Raw genomic sequence first — 15,640 nt, 5'->3', positions numbered from 1 at the left:
TTAAGTTGTGGTGTTATTCTTCTAGTGGTGTCGTGTGAACGTCGACTACACGACACTTCACCTTTATGGGCCTAGGGGAATGCATCTTGTACTCGTTTGCCAATTGCGGGGTTGCCGGAGTGACGAAACCCGAGCCCCCGTTGGTATATCGATGCAGGAGGGATAGCAGGATCTCAGAGTTTAAGGCTGTGGTTAGATTTATCTTAATTACTTTCTTGTAGTTTTGCGGATGCTTGCAAGGGGTATAATCACAAGTATGTATTAGTCCTAGGAAGGGCGGTACATTAGCATAGGTTCACCCACACAACACTTATCAAAACAATGAAGATTAATTAGCCGTATGTAGCGAAAGCACTAGACTAAAATCCCGTGTGTCCTCGAGAACGTTTGGTTATTATAAGTAAACAAACCGGCTTGTCCTTTGTGCTAAAAAGGATTGGGCCACTCACTGCAATTATTACTCTCGCACTTTACTTACTCGTACTTTATTCATCTCGTTACATCAAAACCCCCGAATACTTGTCTCGTGAGCATTTACGAGTGAATCCTTCATCGAAACCGCTTGTCAACACCTTCTGCTCCTCGTTGGGATCGACATTCTTACTTATCGAAGATACTACGATACACCCCTATACTTGTGGGTCATCAAGACTATTTTCCGGCGCCGTTGTCGGGGAGTGAAGCGCTATTGGTAAGTGGAATTGGTAAGGGAAATTTCTACCGTTTGTGCTGATTTTATTTCTGCTTCTTGCTATAATTCATTATGGAGAGATCTTCTCTTGAGTGTTTATTTGGGAAATCTACTACTACTGCAAAGGTAGTGGATGAGGCGCCGAGTAAGGAAGAAATACCATACAAAATACCTATGAAAATTATTGAACGTGTAGTGGATAACCGTTATACAGGGGATGGAACTGTCCACCTCGGAGATCATTTACCTGTTCTTACATGAATTATGCAGTTTATTCAAGTGTGCAGGTATTGCTATGGATGAAGTGAGGAAGAAACTATTCTCTATATCGTTGTCCGGTAAAGCGGCGCATTGGTATAAATTACTCGGATAATGGGGATTCTCTTGAATGGAATGATATTGTGCCCCGGTTTTATTCTAAGTTCTATCCTCCAAGTGAGATTCACAAAGATCGGAATCGCATATATAATTTTTGGCCTCATGAAGGAGAGAGTATTGCCCAAGCGTGGGGGAGATTGAAGTCTTTAATGCTCAAATGCCCCATTCATGAGCTTGCTGGTAATATTATTATTGATAATTTCTATGCAAGACTTTCTTTTCAAGACAAGACCTTGCTGGATACTTCTTGTTCTGGATCATTTACACGCAACAAGGAAGAGTTTAAAAGGGACCTTCTTAATCGGATCCAAGAAAATACCGAAGGATGGGAGAACGACAAGGATAGAGAATCAGGTATAAATTATGATTATAAATGCATTGAAACTTTTATGGATACTGATAAATTTCGTAATATGAGTGCTACTTATGGTCTTGATTCTCAAGTTGCTGCAAATCTTTATAAAGCTTTTGCTTCTCATTATGAATTGCCTAAGATGAACTTTGATAAGTATCATGAACCGTATAAAGATAAAATTGATTCATCTATAAATAAATGTGTTGTAGTGGAAACTGTTGATCATGTTATTCCTGAAGCTTATATTGAAAAAACTCCTTTCCCCGCTAAAATGAAGGAGTACTCGTTATAAATAGTGCGGTTCATAAAAGTGAAAAGAAACCTATAGAACTCTGAAGAACAAATAAAAGTTGAACTCTGCTGTTGCAATTATTAAAGATCTTGTGACTCGAAAATGTGGAGGATGGTCATATTATTTTCTCGTGAAGATGCCTCTAATATTGTTTCACATCCTAATAAGTCCAAGCAAGCTAGTGTTCCTATGCTATCTGGTTAGAATTGGTGATCATTGTTATTATGGTTTATGTGATATTGGTGCAAGTATTAGTGCTATTCCTTATGAGCTTTACACGGAGATTATGCACGAAATTGGTTCTTGTGAACTTGAAGATATTGATGTGGTTATTCGGCTGGCTAATAGAGAAACTATCCCTCCAATTGGTATCGTTCGAGATGTGGAAGTTCTATGTGGTAAGATTAAATATCCTGCTGACTTTTTGGTACTTGGTTCTGCTGCTAGTAAATATTGTCCTATCATTTTTGGTAGACCTTTTTTAAATACTTGTGGAGCTATTATAGATTGCAAGAAAGAGAAAATTTTGACTAAGTTTGCTGGTGAATCTTATGAGTTTAACTTCTCTAAATTTACCAAAACTCCTTATAAAATTGATTCGCCTAATAGTGATTTTAAAGTTGAACAAGTGTGCATCTATTGCTCTTGCTCCTAGTAATCCTTTGCAGCAACATTTGGAGAATAGTGAGAGTGAAGCTTTTAGGGAAGAAAGAGATGAGCTTGATGAAATTTTCCTTCGTCAACCTATTCTTAAGCATGAGTTACCGGTGGAAGATCTGGGTAGAACACCACTACCAAAGGAAGATCTTGTCTTTGATTTAAAACCATTGCCTGATAATCTTAAATATGCTCATATTGATGATAAGAAAATATATCCTGTTATTATTAGTTCTAAGCTTTCAGAGTTTGAAGAAGAAAGGTTATTGGAAATACTGAAGAAACACCGAGGTGCTATTGGCTACACTCTTGATGACTTGAAGGGGATTTCTCCCTCTATTTGCCAACACGCCATTAATATGGAAGATGATGCGAAGCCTGTTGTTGAACCTCAGCGTCGTCTAATTCCTAAGATGAAGGATGTGGTAAGAAATGAGGTATTAAAACTCCTTGAAGCTGGTATTATATATCCTATTGCTGATAGTAGATGGGTTAGTCCTGTGCATTGTGTTCCTAAGAAAGGAGGAATGACTGTTGTGCCTAATGATAATGATGAGCTCATACCTCAAAGAGTAGTTGTAGGGTATAGAATGTGCATTGATTATCGAAAAGTTAATAAGGTTACTAAGAAAGATCATTACCCTTTTCCTTTTATTGATCAAATGTTAGAAAGGTTATCTAAAAATACTCATTTTTGCTTTCTTGATGGTTATTCTGGGTTTCACAAATTGCTGTTAAAACTAAAGATCAAGAGAAAACCACTTTCACTTGTCCCTATGGAACTTATGCTTATAGGTGTATGCCTTTTGGTTTATGTAATGCTCCTGCTACTTTTCAAAGATGCATGTCCTGCTATTTTTCATGGCTTTTGTGAGAGTATTGTAGAGGTATTCATGGACGATTTTTCCGTCTATGGAAATTCTTTTGATAATTGCTTGCGGAACCTTGATAAAGTTTTGCGAGAGATGTGAAGAAACTAACCTTGTTCTTAATTGGGAGAAATGCCACTTTATGGTTAATGAAGGAATTGTATTGGGACATAAAATTTCCGAGAGAGGTATTGAAGTTGATAGAGCTAAAGTTGAAGCCATTGAGAAGATGCCCTATCCTAGGGATGTTAAAGGTATTCGTAGTGTTCTTGGTCATGCTTGGGTTTTATAGGAGGTTTATTAAAGACTTCTCCAAGATTTCAAAGCCTCTTACTAATCTTCTTCAAAAAGATGTACCTTTTGTTTTTGATGATGATTGTAAGGAAGCTTTTGAAACTCTAAAGAAAGCCTTAACGACTGCCCCTATAGTTGAACCTCCCGATTGGAACTTACCATTTGAAATTATGTGTGATGCTAGTGATTTTACTTGTAGGCGTTGTTCTTGGACAGCGAGTAGATAAAAAACTGAATGTTATTCATTATGCTAGTAAAACTCTTGATGCTGCTCAAAGAAATTATGCTACTACTGAAAAAGAATTGTTAGTCTGTAGTCTTTGCTTGTGATAAGTTTAGATCTTATATCGTTGATTCAAAAGTTACTATTCATATCGATCATGCTGCAATCGGATACCTTATGCAAAAGAAAGATGCTAAGCCAAGGCTTATTAGATGGGTACTTCGTTGCAAGAATTTGATTTACATATTGTAGATAGGAAAGGTGCCGATAATCCTGTTGCTCGATAATTTGTCTAGATTGGAAAATATTGCTTATGATCCTCGTTCTGTTAATGATAGTTTTCCAAATGAACAATTGGCTGTAATAAAGGTGAGCTCGCGAGACGAGTCCTTGGTATGTCGATTATGCTAACTTTATTGTTTCCAAGTACTTGCCTCCGACCTTTTCAGCTCAGCAAAGGAGGAAATTCTTTTATGACTTGAGGCATTATTTTTGGGATGACCCACACTTATATAAAGAAGGAGTGGATGGTATTCACGAAGATGTGTTCCCGAATATGAGCAACAAGAGATATTGAGTAAATGTCATGGTAGTGCTTATGGAGGACATCACGTCGGAGATAGAACCGCGCAAAAGGTTCTACAATCAGGTTTTTATTGGCCAACTCTCTTCAAAGATGCAAGGAAGTTTATTTTATCTTGTGATGAATGTCAAAGGGTTGGTAATATCTCCAGACGCAATGAAATGCCTATGAATTATACTCTTGTTATTGAACCGTTTGATTGTTGGGGATTTGACTTCATGGGACATTTTCCCTCTTCAGAAGGTAACACTCATATACTTGTTGCTGTTGATTATGTTACTAAATGGGTGGAAGCCATACCTACAAAAAGTGCTGATGGTGAGACCTCTTTAAGAATGCTTTTAGACATTATTTTTCCTAGATTTGGAGTTCCTAGATATATTATGACAGATGGAGGTTCTCATTTTATTCATGGTGGTTTTAGAAAAACTCTTGCTAAATATGGTATTAATCATAGAATTGCTTCCGCTTATCATCCTCAAACTAGTGGGCAAGTAGAACTATCAAATAGAGAAATTAAATCTATCTTGCAAAAGAGCGTTAATAAAACTAGAAAGAATTGGGCTAGTAAATTGAAGGAAGCACTATGGGCTTATAGAACTGGTTATAAAAACCCCATGGGAATGTCACCTTATAAAATGGTTTATGGAAAAGCTTGTCATTTACCTTTAGAACTAGAGCACAAAGCTTATTGGGCTGTTAGAGAACTGAACAAAGATCCTAAACTAGCCGGTAATAAGAGGTTGCTGCAATTAAGTTCTCTAGATGAATGGAGAAGTGAAGCTTATGAAAATTCTAAACTCTTTAAAGTGAAAGTTAAGAAATGGCATGATAGAAGGATTATCAAAAGAGAGTTTAATATTGGGGATAAAGTCCTATTGTATCGGTCTCGTCTCAGATTCTATGCAGGGAAATTACTCTCGAAATGGGAAGGACCATATGTTGTTGAGGAGGTGTATCGTTCAGGAGCAATTAAAATTAGTTCTCTCCAAGGCAATGCCACACAAGTGGTGAATGGACAAAGACTCAAGCATTATATCTCAGGTGATTCTTATAATGTAGATGTTGATGTTATTCGAGTGGAAACACCAGAGGCTTTCATCAAAGGTCAAATTGACAGTCCGCCAGAACTCGACTTTGAATAGGTAACAGTACAGGTAATAAAAAGTTCGCGATTTACTTTCCGAACAATATTTTTGCTGTTTTTGGAAAATATGAAAAATTACGAGATCGAAACGGAGTGGAGGAGACGCACGAGGGCGTGCCCCCATAGGCCGGCGCGGCCAGGCCTTGGCCCGCGCCGCCCTATGAGCTGGCCGCCTCGTCGCTTCTTTCCGACTCTGGTTCGACCTGGTACTTTCCTTATGACATAAAAATTCCTGCTATATAATCCCCCGGACCCCTGGAGGTCCGTATATCGTTTTCTCGACGCGTTTTGTTTCGAGTTGTTTCGCAGGGATTTGCTTCGGATCTAGAGGTATCATGTCTTTGTCAGAAACTTCGAAGGACAGCTCCTGCAAGGACTTTGACAACTTGTACATGAACGAGCTGAGGATGCATCCCAAGGAGTTGCTGCTCGTTGATGGGGAGCTGCAGATCAAAGATGTCCGGGGTCCTAAAGGAGAAGGAAGCTTGGAAGACAGGATGGAGAAGCTAGAACAAGAGGTCTTCAACTACAAGAAGATGGCTGAGCGTGAGGTGGATATCTTCCACAAGATTGTGTCCGAACTCATTGCTCGAACACGAGAAGGAAACTGCAAAGCTATGGGGCGACATCCTCTCACTTCACGACACCACCAACAAACTCCAAGCTCAACTCTATGACGATCAGAATCAGAACTGTGAGTATGAAAACAGGTTTAAACACATAAGCCATGCTGCTAATTTCAGGATTCCCGAGACCAAGATGTCGTTTGTTGATGGAGAGCCTCTTCCTTGGAAGTCTGATGATGGGAATTCATCACCACCATCGCCAAAGGAGTAATTCATCATCGGTATTGGCATCCCCTTGGTTTGTTCCAAGCTTGGGGGAGTGCCGCGGTATCACATCATCACTATCTTTTACCTTTTTACTATCAAGTAGTGTCATATCATGAGTAGGGAAGTTATCATATAAGATGTGTTGCGGTATGGAAGTATCTCTCCTTTAGTCGGTTGTCTATGTATCCCTTGGTGTGAGTTACATTATGAAATATTAATGAGAAGTCTTATCATTTACATATTGCACACCTTATTTTTGTTTGCAATTTCTATTATATGATTGATCTTGATTTTAGTATTGGTACCACTTTGGGAGCATTGAGTAAATCTATTTGGTTTTGGCAAACTTAGCATTGGTCAATAGCAACAACACCTTGAGGTTTAAGTAGAAAAGAGAAATATATATAGTTGTTTCATTGTCTTCCTTTCTTGTTAGCTCATAGCCTATTATTCTGAAGTTAAAATTGTTTGTGCTTACAAGAAAGATGCATGATTGTTTCTATCACATGTATATTCGTTTGTTTCCCTCAACTTTTGTGCTTGCTAATTAACCTTGCTAGCCAAAGACCTGTACCGAGAGGGAATGCTTCTCGTGCATCCAAACCTCAACCCAAACCTATGCCATTTGTGTCCACCATATCTACCTACTTCATGGTATTTCCTGCCATCCCAAGTAAATACTTCGTGTGCTACCTTTAAACAATTCAAAATTTATCATCTATTATTTGTGTCAATGTTTTATGGCTCATGAGGAAGTATGTGGTGTTTTATCTTTCAATCTTGTTGGGCAACTTTCACCAATGGACTAGTGGCTTCATCCACTTATCCAATAATTTTGCAAAAAGAGTCGGCAATGGGGTTCCCAGCCCGATTAATTAACTTTCATGATACTACAAATAGACACTCCTCCATGGTATGTGATTGTTGGACGGCACCCGAGGATTCGGTTAGCCATGGCTTGAGAAAGAAAAGGTTGGGAGGAGTGTCATCTAAATAAAAAAATAAAAAGGCACTCCTTCATGGTATGAGATTGTTGGCAGGCACCCGAGGATTCGGTTAGCCATGGTTTGTGAAAGTAAGGTTGGAAGGGGTGCCACCCAAAATGAAAATGTCTTAATGGGAGCCGCTCTTCGAGAGTTTGTCTGGCAAGGGGGTTAGAGTACCCGCTACCAGTCGTTGACAACAACAAACACCTCTCAAAATATTACTTTTATTCTCTTTATATGATTTAAAAACTGAAAAAGCTCTAGCACATGATTTAATCCCTGCTTCCCTCTGCGAAGGGCCTGTCTTTTACTTTATGTTGAATCAGTAAACCTATTTCCCTCCAACTCAAGCAAGCATTTGAGTTGTTGTGATCAAACCATTATATTGTGATTTACTTCATCATGTCTTTTACTCTTCCTTGTTTAGTACAAGTTTTATCAGAATGAATATAGCTTTGAAAGTTATCAATGATCATTATGATTGAGTATGCAAGATGAGCCATATAAACTTTAACATGAGAGCGCTGCTCGATAGATAAGAATAACCTCGTTAATTGTTCTCTCGACCAAGAACGAAGTTTGCCATCACCAACTATGATTTCTTATGCACCTTTATTTGTGATTACCTTATACTTGTTTCAAGTTGAGTTATATGAGGAAGTTGTTCACTAGAATGTCTTGTGTGAATGAATATGATGCTTCTTGTCCGTATTTGATTTATCGACTCTTCACTCCATAAACATGTGGTCCTGTTTACCGAGTTCGGTTTCGCTTGGGGACAAGCGAAGTCTAAGCTTGGGGGAGTTGATACGTCCAATTTGCATCACTATTTTATATCATAATTTGCTCGTTATTCATTGATATATTTTATATTTGGAGATAATACTTATGTTATTTCATCTATTTTGCATGTTTCATGATTATTGGAGGATCGCGCACCGGAGTCGGGATTCTCGCTGGAAAAAGCGCCGTCGAATGCAATATTTCGAAGATCAACAGTTGACGGAAATTATATGAAAAATCCTATTTTTCCGTAAGACGAAGGGAGCCGAAGGGGGAGCCGAGGGGACCCGAGGTGGGCCCACCCCATAGGCCGGCGCGGCCCAAGGCCCGGCCGCGCCGCCCCGTGAGGAGAGGGGCCCACAGCCCCCTCTCGCCTCCTTTTCTTCGCGTACGCCTTCGTCCCGAAAACCTAAGCTCCAGGGGTACATCGCGAAGAGCCACAGCCGCCTCTGCGGGGCGGAGAACACCAGAGAGAAAAGAACTCCCCGGCAGGCTGAGATCCGCCGGGGAAATTCCCTCCCGGAGGGGGAAATCGACGCCATCGTCACCGTCATCGAGCTGGACATCATCTCCATCACCATCATCATCATCTTCATCATCATCACCGCCGTCTCCACCGCTGCACGCCGTCACCGCTGTAACAATTTGGGTTTGATCTTGATTGTTTGATAGGGGAAACTCTCCCAGTGTTGATTTCTACTTGTTATTGATGCTATTGAGTGAAACCATTGAACCAAGGTTTATGTTCAGATTGTTATTCATCATCATATCACCTCTGATCATGTTCCATATGATGTCTCGTGAGTAGTTCGTTTAGTTCTTGAGGACATGGGTGAAATCTAAATGTTAGTAGTGAAGTATGGTTGAGTAATATTCAATGTTATGATATTTAAGTTGTGGTGTTATTCTTCTAGTGGTGTCGTGTGAACGTCGACTACACGACACTTCACCTTTATGGGCCTAGGGGAATGCATCTTGTACTCGTTTGCCAATTGCGGGGTTGCTCGGGAGTGACGAAACCTCGAGCCCCCGTTGGTATATCGATGCGGGAGGGATAGCAGGATCTCGTAGTTTAAGGCTGTGGTTAGATTTATCTTAATTACTTTCTTGTAGTTGCGGATGCTTGCAAGGGGTATAATCACAAGTATGTATTAGTCCTAGGAAGGGCGGTACATTAGCATAGTGTTGTGGGTATACTTTATGGGTATATCAACGGCATGGCCTAGATCCGGCAAGCCCGGGTGGCCCATAGTTGGTGAGGCATGTGGCCCATCGGGCGGCCCAGTTGCTGTAGATCCTGAAGGATGAAGTCCAACCCGGAACAGGAAGCCGGATCTCAACCGACCTACGAAGGAGGCCGGATCCGTGACAGCCCATGAAGTATCCGGATCCAGCACGTATTTGGAGGAAGGCGGATCCTTGACGTACACGGCAAGACATTGTACCATAGTTAGGCAACTTGTATTCCGGCTAGGACTCTCCATGTAAACCCTAGATCTGTGCGTCATTATAAGCCGGATCCTGGGAGCCCTAGAGGCACGACCACAACTCATTGTAACAACGCGAAAGCGCCCAGATAATTCCAGACAAGCGACGGTAGGCCCCGTCATCGTGCGGGTGTTCGAAGCTGGGTAAATCGCGTACCACCGTCCCGTGTGCACTCCGCCCTATGGCCCCTACTTCTTCTCCCCCTCGTGAGGATCCCTCCTCCGGGGTACCGTCGAATAGGCAACGACATTTGGCGCCCACCGTGGGGCCTGCGGCGTCTGGAGGCCGGAACCGGGAGGGTTCCGCCATGGGAAGTTTCGACGACACCATCGCTGTGGGGCGTGTTCTTTATGCCGGGAATCTTCCGATCGTCCCTCCGGATGAGTGCTGGATTCCGGCTAAGACTAACCCCGTCAAGCTCTCCATCGTTCCAATTGGCGGCATCCACATCTTCATCGTCGAAACCGTCGATTCTGACGGGAACGCGCTGGTAAGTAACGCTGACGCGACCGCCGCTGAGCAGGACGCAGTCGCGAAGATCCGATCCGAGTCGCAGGAATCCCCTAACGAAGATTCCGCCTTAGATCTGAAAAAATCAAAGCCCACCCAATCCGCCCCTGAGCAGGAAATAACGGTGGAAGACCACTGCAGATCCGCCTGGGTTTCCCAGGTGTTAGAGAAGCAAAGGTGTCACTTCGTACACTTCATAGCCCATACCGCAGAGCCGCCCCTCAAGAAGTCGGAGCTGGTCCCGTGCAGGTTGAGGTACCGGAGAACGACGACGCTCCGGATCAGCAAGAGGCTGTCGGAGAAAGCGACGCCCCGGGTGAAGAGTCGATTCTTGGCAACCTGAGCCCAACTTCCGATGATTCCTCCTCTATGGACACGGAAGAGTTCAATCGCAAGATAGAAGAGCTCGGAGGTGGTGAGCAACCTGAGGTCGATTCCGCCCAGCCTATGCAGGTTCTCGCAACCGTGGCACCGCTGGAACAGCAGGAACGCGAAGATGAAAACACCACCTCCGACCCAGGACCATCTAATGCCGGATCTCCGTTAGATCGGGAACGTCCGTTTGAGGATGTCCTGTCTCCGGAGGAAATAGTTGCACAAGCACGCATGGATTTGGTCGCACAGTCAGACGTCCTCAACAAGCCAATAACCCCTGGCGACGCCGCAGATCCGGAGGCTTTAGAGGCCACTAGAAAGGAGATGCTGGCCACAGCCAAGAAGTTCGCCAACACCGCAACTGCTATATTGGATGAGAGGGAAGAAGCTGCGCATCTCATGGATCGCTTTGAAAGACAGGATCGCGAAATCACCGCAACACTTGAGCAAGTCAAGAGTATGAGAAAAGAGTGGGAGGTGAAAATGACCTACGCACAGGCGGAGGCTGATAGAATCATCAGAGAAGCAATCCCTCCCCGCAGGATCAACTTCGCAACCCCCGTCGAACAGCAGCTGCTCGCAACTCCAAAGGATAACATGCGTAAAGCGGCGGAAATCCCGAACAAAAAGGATGAGGAAATTGATATTGATTACGTCCGCAAGCTCGTTGCTTCGCAATGCAGCAGCGAGTAAGGCCGATACTTCGCGCAGAGTTGGAATCCAATCCGGATCACTGTGTATCCACCGCGCAGAAGGACGCACGTATCAATCGCCACCCTGATGATGAGTCGCGCACCGGATCCACGGAGCGCAGAAGAAAAGCAAGGGAGCATCGGAATCCAATCCCCGTGCCGTCAAAGACGCCTCCGTCAGATCCGAAGAAGGGAAAGGATGCAATGTACACTGGTAGGAACAAGTACCGAGATCCGTCACCTCCGCCTAACGGGTACCCGCGTCCCCCGCCACCTCACCGCCGCAGTCCAGCCGGAAACACCAGGCCCCATGGGGCTGGTGGAATTAAAATCCGCGACAATATGCCGCCGCCAAGGACCAGGGCGCGTACGCCGGAACCACGCCGGAATAATGATCGCGAGCCAGAGCCCAGGAGGAGCCGGAACGCGGAACGTGCGCGCAGCCTCGCCGGAGCCGGAATGACGGAGGAGACTATCACCAAGGTGAAGGTAGCCACCGAAGCCGGAGCGAGCCTCGGGAAGACTGCCGGGATTCAGAAGGAGGAAGCAAAAAATCTTACAGGCCCCCTCGCAGGTCCCCTTCACCGCCACCCAGCGGCGGAGGCGGAGGCGGAGGCGGTGGGCGAAGATCCCGCTCCCGCTCAAAAACCCCAGGCGGCGGCCCACGCGATGCCCGAGAACGCCTCAATGAGTACAGATCTGACTACATTGGCCCAAAATGCTTTGGCAGGATGATTCGAGAGGAACCAAAGCCAAGGATGAATCTTAAGCTACCCGGAAATCTGAAGAATTATGATGGCACGGAAAGGCCGGATACCTGGATTGAGGATTACTATAATGCTGTAACCTTCGCCGGGAGGAACCCCTAACATCGCTCGCCGCATGCTTCAGCTTGTACCTTGTAGGTCCAGCCCGGATCCGGCTCGGCCGACCTCGAGAAGAATTCCATCTTTTGCTCGGTTTGACCCGAAGAACGCTTTCGAGAAACACTTCGTGGGCACCTACAAGAGACCCGCCACAACAAGCGACCTGCAGGCATGTATCCAGAAGAAGGGTGAAACATCAAGGAATTTCCTCACCCGATGGTTGGCATGCAGAAACGAGTGCGAGAACGTCGATAACCGCACAGCAATGCACGCCTTCATTGGTGGCTTGCAGCGAGGAGGACTGCTGCGGCACAAGCTGACCTGCTTGGTCAATGCAAATAAGCTGACTTTGGATGACATGATCACCATCGCCAGTGATCATACTGCCGCCGATGACGACGCGGGCGGAGATCTAGCAGCCTACAAGCAATCCCCCTGCACCAGCAAAAGAAGAACCGTGATAACGGCAACGAGCAGCCGGCACCAAGCGGAAAACCCTCCCGATGACCAAAAGAGCGGCGGATCCGACTTGATCGCCATGGCCTTCCAGCCGCGGAGGCCAAGGAGGCGGAAGAGGCCGCGGCCGCGGGGCGGAGCCGGAAGGGGCCGGCAGCGTGGCGAAGAGGTCACTCGCTGCCGGAACCCGCGCCCCCAAACTTATGAAGAGTACGGAGACATGCCTTGCCCGGCCCATCTCGGACCCGGTTACGTGGAAGTCCACTCACACAAACCGCAACCGCAAATGGGTCAATGATCTCAAATCGACCCGGAAGCGTGGATACAAGCGAGCCCGAAAGCACCGCCCACGCGGCAAAGGAGGCAAGCGCAAGAACAAGGACAAGGATGAAGACAGCTTCCGAGGCGATGGACGAGGATGACGCTCGTCGGATCCCAAAGCCGGATCCGCGGCTAAACCTAACCCATTCGACAAAAAGAGTGCGGGCGCATACCACACTTTCCTTGGAACTCCAACAGTCCGTGCAAGCAAATCAGCTCTCCGGATCCCGAACGCCACGGCTCCCGCCGTGCCGCAGTATGTCGGTGGTCGGAAACTCCATGTACGTTTGACGGAAGGATCATCCTACTGTCATTCCGAAAGAGTGCTACGCCTTGGTTGTAAGTCCCTCGCATCGACGGGTATGATTTCTCCAAGTGCCTCATGGATGGAGGAGCCAGCCTAAACATCATGTACACCGGAAACTTTGGAGCGGATGAACCTAAGGAACAGCTAAAGCACAGCACCACTGAGTTTCATGGTGTGGTTCCGGGTAAAAAGGCAAATTCCCTGGGCAGCATCAAACTTCCCGTGGCCTTCGGCGATGCAAATAACTTCCGCCAAGAGATGATCACGTTTGAGGTCGTGCCCTTCAAGAGCTCCTACCACGTCATCTTCGGCAGGCCCACCTACCACAAGTTTCACGCTAGAGCGTGCTACATCTACAACAAGCTCAAGATCCCGGGTCCCAAAGGTATGATTACCGTATCCGGAGACTACAAAAAGGCTCATGAATGCGAGTTAGGCGAAGCCGCCTTCGCAGAGTCTGTGATATCTGGAGAGGAGCTGCGAGGCTACAGAGCCGCGGTGGATCCGATTGAGATGCAGACCACCAAGAAGCAGATCTCCGAACAGAAGACCTCCTTCAAGGCCGCGATAGAAACCAAGAAGCACGACCTCATTGTAGGTGACGCCTCAAAGCAGGTTTCAGTCGGAGCCAACATGGACCCCAAATAGGAAGACGCGCTCGTCGAGTTCCTCCGCGCTAACATGGATATCTTCGCATGGCAACCTTCTGACATGTCCGGAGTACCTAGGGAACTCGCCGAGCACTACCTCAACATAAACCCGGGGCTAAACCGGTGAAGCAAGCTATGCGACGCTTTGGAGATAAGAAGCGCCGTGCCATAGGAATGGAACTAGCTAAGTTGCTAGAGGCAGGTTTTGTAATAGAAGTTATCCACACTGATTGGGTCGCAAATCCCGTCCTTGTACCCAAAAAGAACACTGAAATACTAAGAATGTGCATCGATTACTCCGGCTTGAACAAGCATTGTCCGAAGGATCCGTTTCCCTTGCCGCGCATTGACCAAGTCATTGATTCGACGGCGCGGGCGGAACTTCTGTATTTTCTTGATGCGTATTCCGGGTATCATCAGATCCGGATGAAGGAGTCCGACCAAAAGGCGACTTCGTTCATCACCCCCTTCGGCACTTCATCGCTATGTCACCATGCCCTTTGGTTTGAAAAATGCAGGTGCCACCTACCAACGTACGATGCAAGCGGTGCTCGAAGGACCAAATCGGCCGAACGTGCATGCCTACGTCGACGACATCGCGGTCATGACCCGGAAAGGATCCGACTTGATCAGCGACCTCACAGAAACCTTCGACAATCTCCGCAGGTACAAGATGATGTTGAATCCGCTGAAGTGCGTCTTCGGCGTGCCAGCCGGAAAACTCCTTGGCTTCATAGTCTCTCACAGAGGCATTGAGGTTAACCCGGAAAAAATCAAGGCAATCCTGTGTATCAAACGGCCAACTTGTCTCAAAGATGTGCAACAACTAACTGGTTGCGTCGCAGCAATCAGTAGGTTTGTTAGTCGTCTTGGCGAGAAGGCGCTACCTTTGTACAAGCTGCTGAAGAAAATAGACAAATTCGTCTGGGATGACGCAGCTGACGCAGCTCTTCGGGGGTTGAAGGAAATACTCACCTCCCCACCTATCTTGGCAGCCCCAGTAGAGTCAGAGCCAATGCTCCTTTACCTGCAGCTACCAACAAAGTCATCGGCCTCGCCATCGTGGTGGAGCGAAAGGAAGAAGGTCATGAATATGACGTCCAAAGACCAGTCTATTACATTAGCGAGGCATGCGACGGAGTCAAAGCAAAGATACCCTCACTTTCGTAAGCTAGCTTATGGAGTGTTCCTAGGCAGCCGGAAGCCGAGACATTACTTCCAAGAGCACCCAAGAATGAGTCGTGAGCAAGGCTCCGCTATCGACGATTCTCAACAAGCCGACGCAACGGACGTACGGCAAAATGGGGCATCGAATTATCCGCTTTCGACATCGCTTACAAGCCTAGGACCGCGGTTAAATCCCAAGTCTTGGCAGATTTCGTTGCAGATTGGACAGAAGCTCCGGATGCAAGTCTGGAGCCGGAACCAGAAACATGGGTCATGCACTTCGATGGATCCAAGCAGCATCAAGGCTCAGGAGCCGGAGTCACCCTAAAGTCCCCTACCGGAGAAGAACTGCAGTATGTTCTGCAGATCCACTTCGAAGCCACAAACAATATGGCGGAATACGAGGCTCTACTACACGGTCTGCGCATCGCTAAGGAAATCGGGATCAAACACATTATATGTCTGTGGAGATTCCGACTTGGTGGCACAACAAGTAGCCGGAACTCCGGAACGCCGAAACTCCGTCATGGCGGCCTATAGAGACGAAGTTGACGAGATCGCTAAGTGCTTCCTCGGATACGAAGTCAAGTACGTCGAGAGAGACGATAACGCAATGCAGCGGGCATGCTATCCAAGCTCGGATCCGGCAGGAAGCAAATTCCGCCTCGGCATTTTCCGGAGCACTTACGGATACCCTCGGTTAAGAGCGCTAACCCG

This window comes from Lolium rigidum, chromosome 7 (genome assembly GCF_022539505.1).
Source record: "Lolium rigidum isolate FL_2022 chromosome 7, APGP_CSIRO_Lrig_0.1, whole genome shotgun sequence".
In the NCBI taxonomy this organism is placed as follows: Eukaryota; Viridiplantae; Streptophyta; class Magnoliopsida; order Poales; family Poaceae; genus Lolium; species Lolium rigidum.
This window is presented reverse-complemented; position numbering follows the sequence as displayed.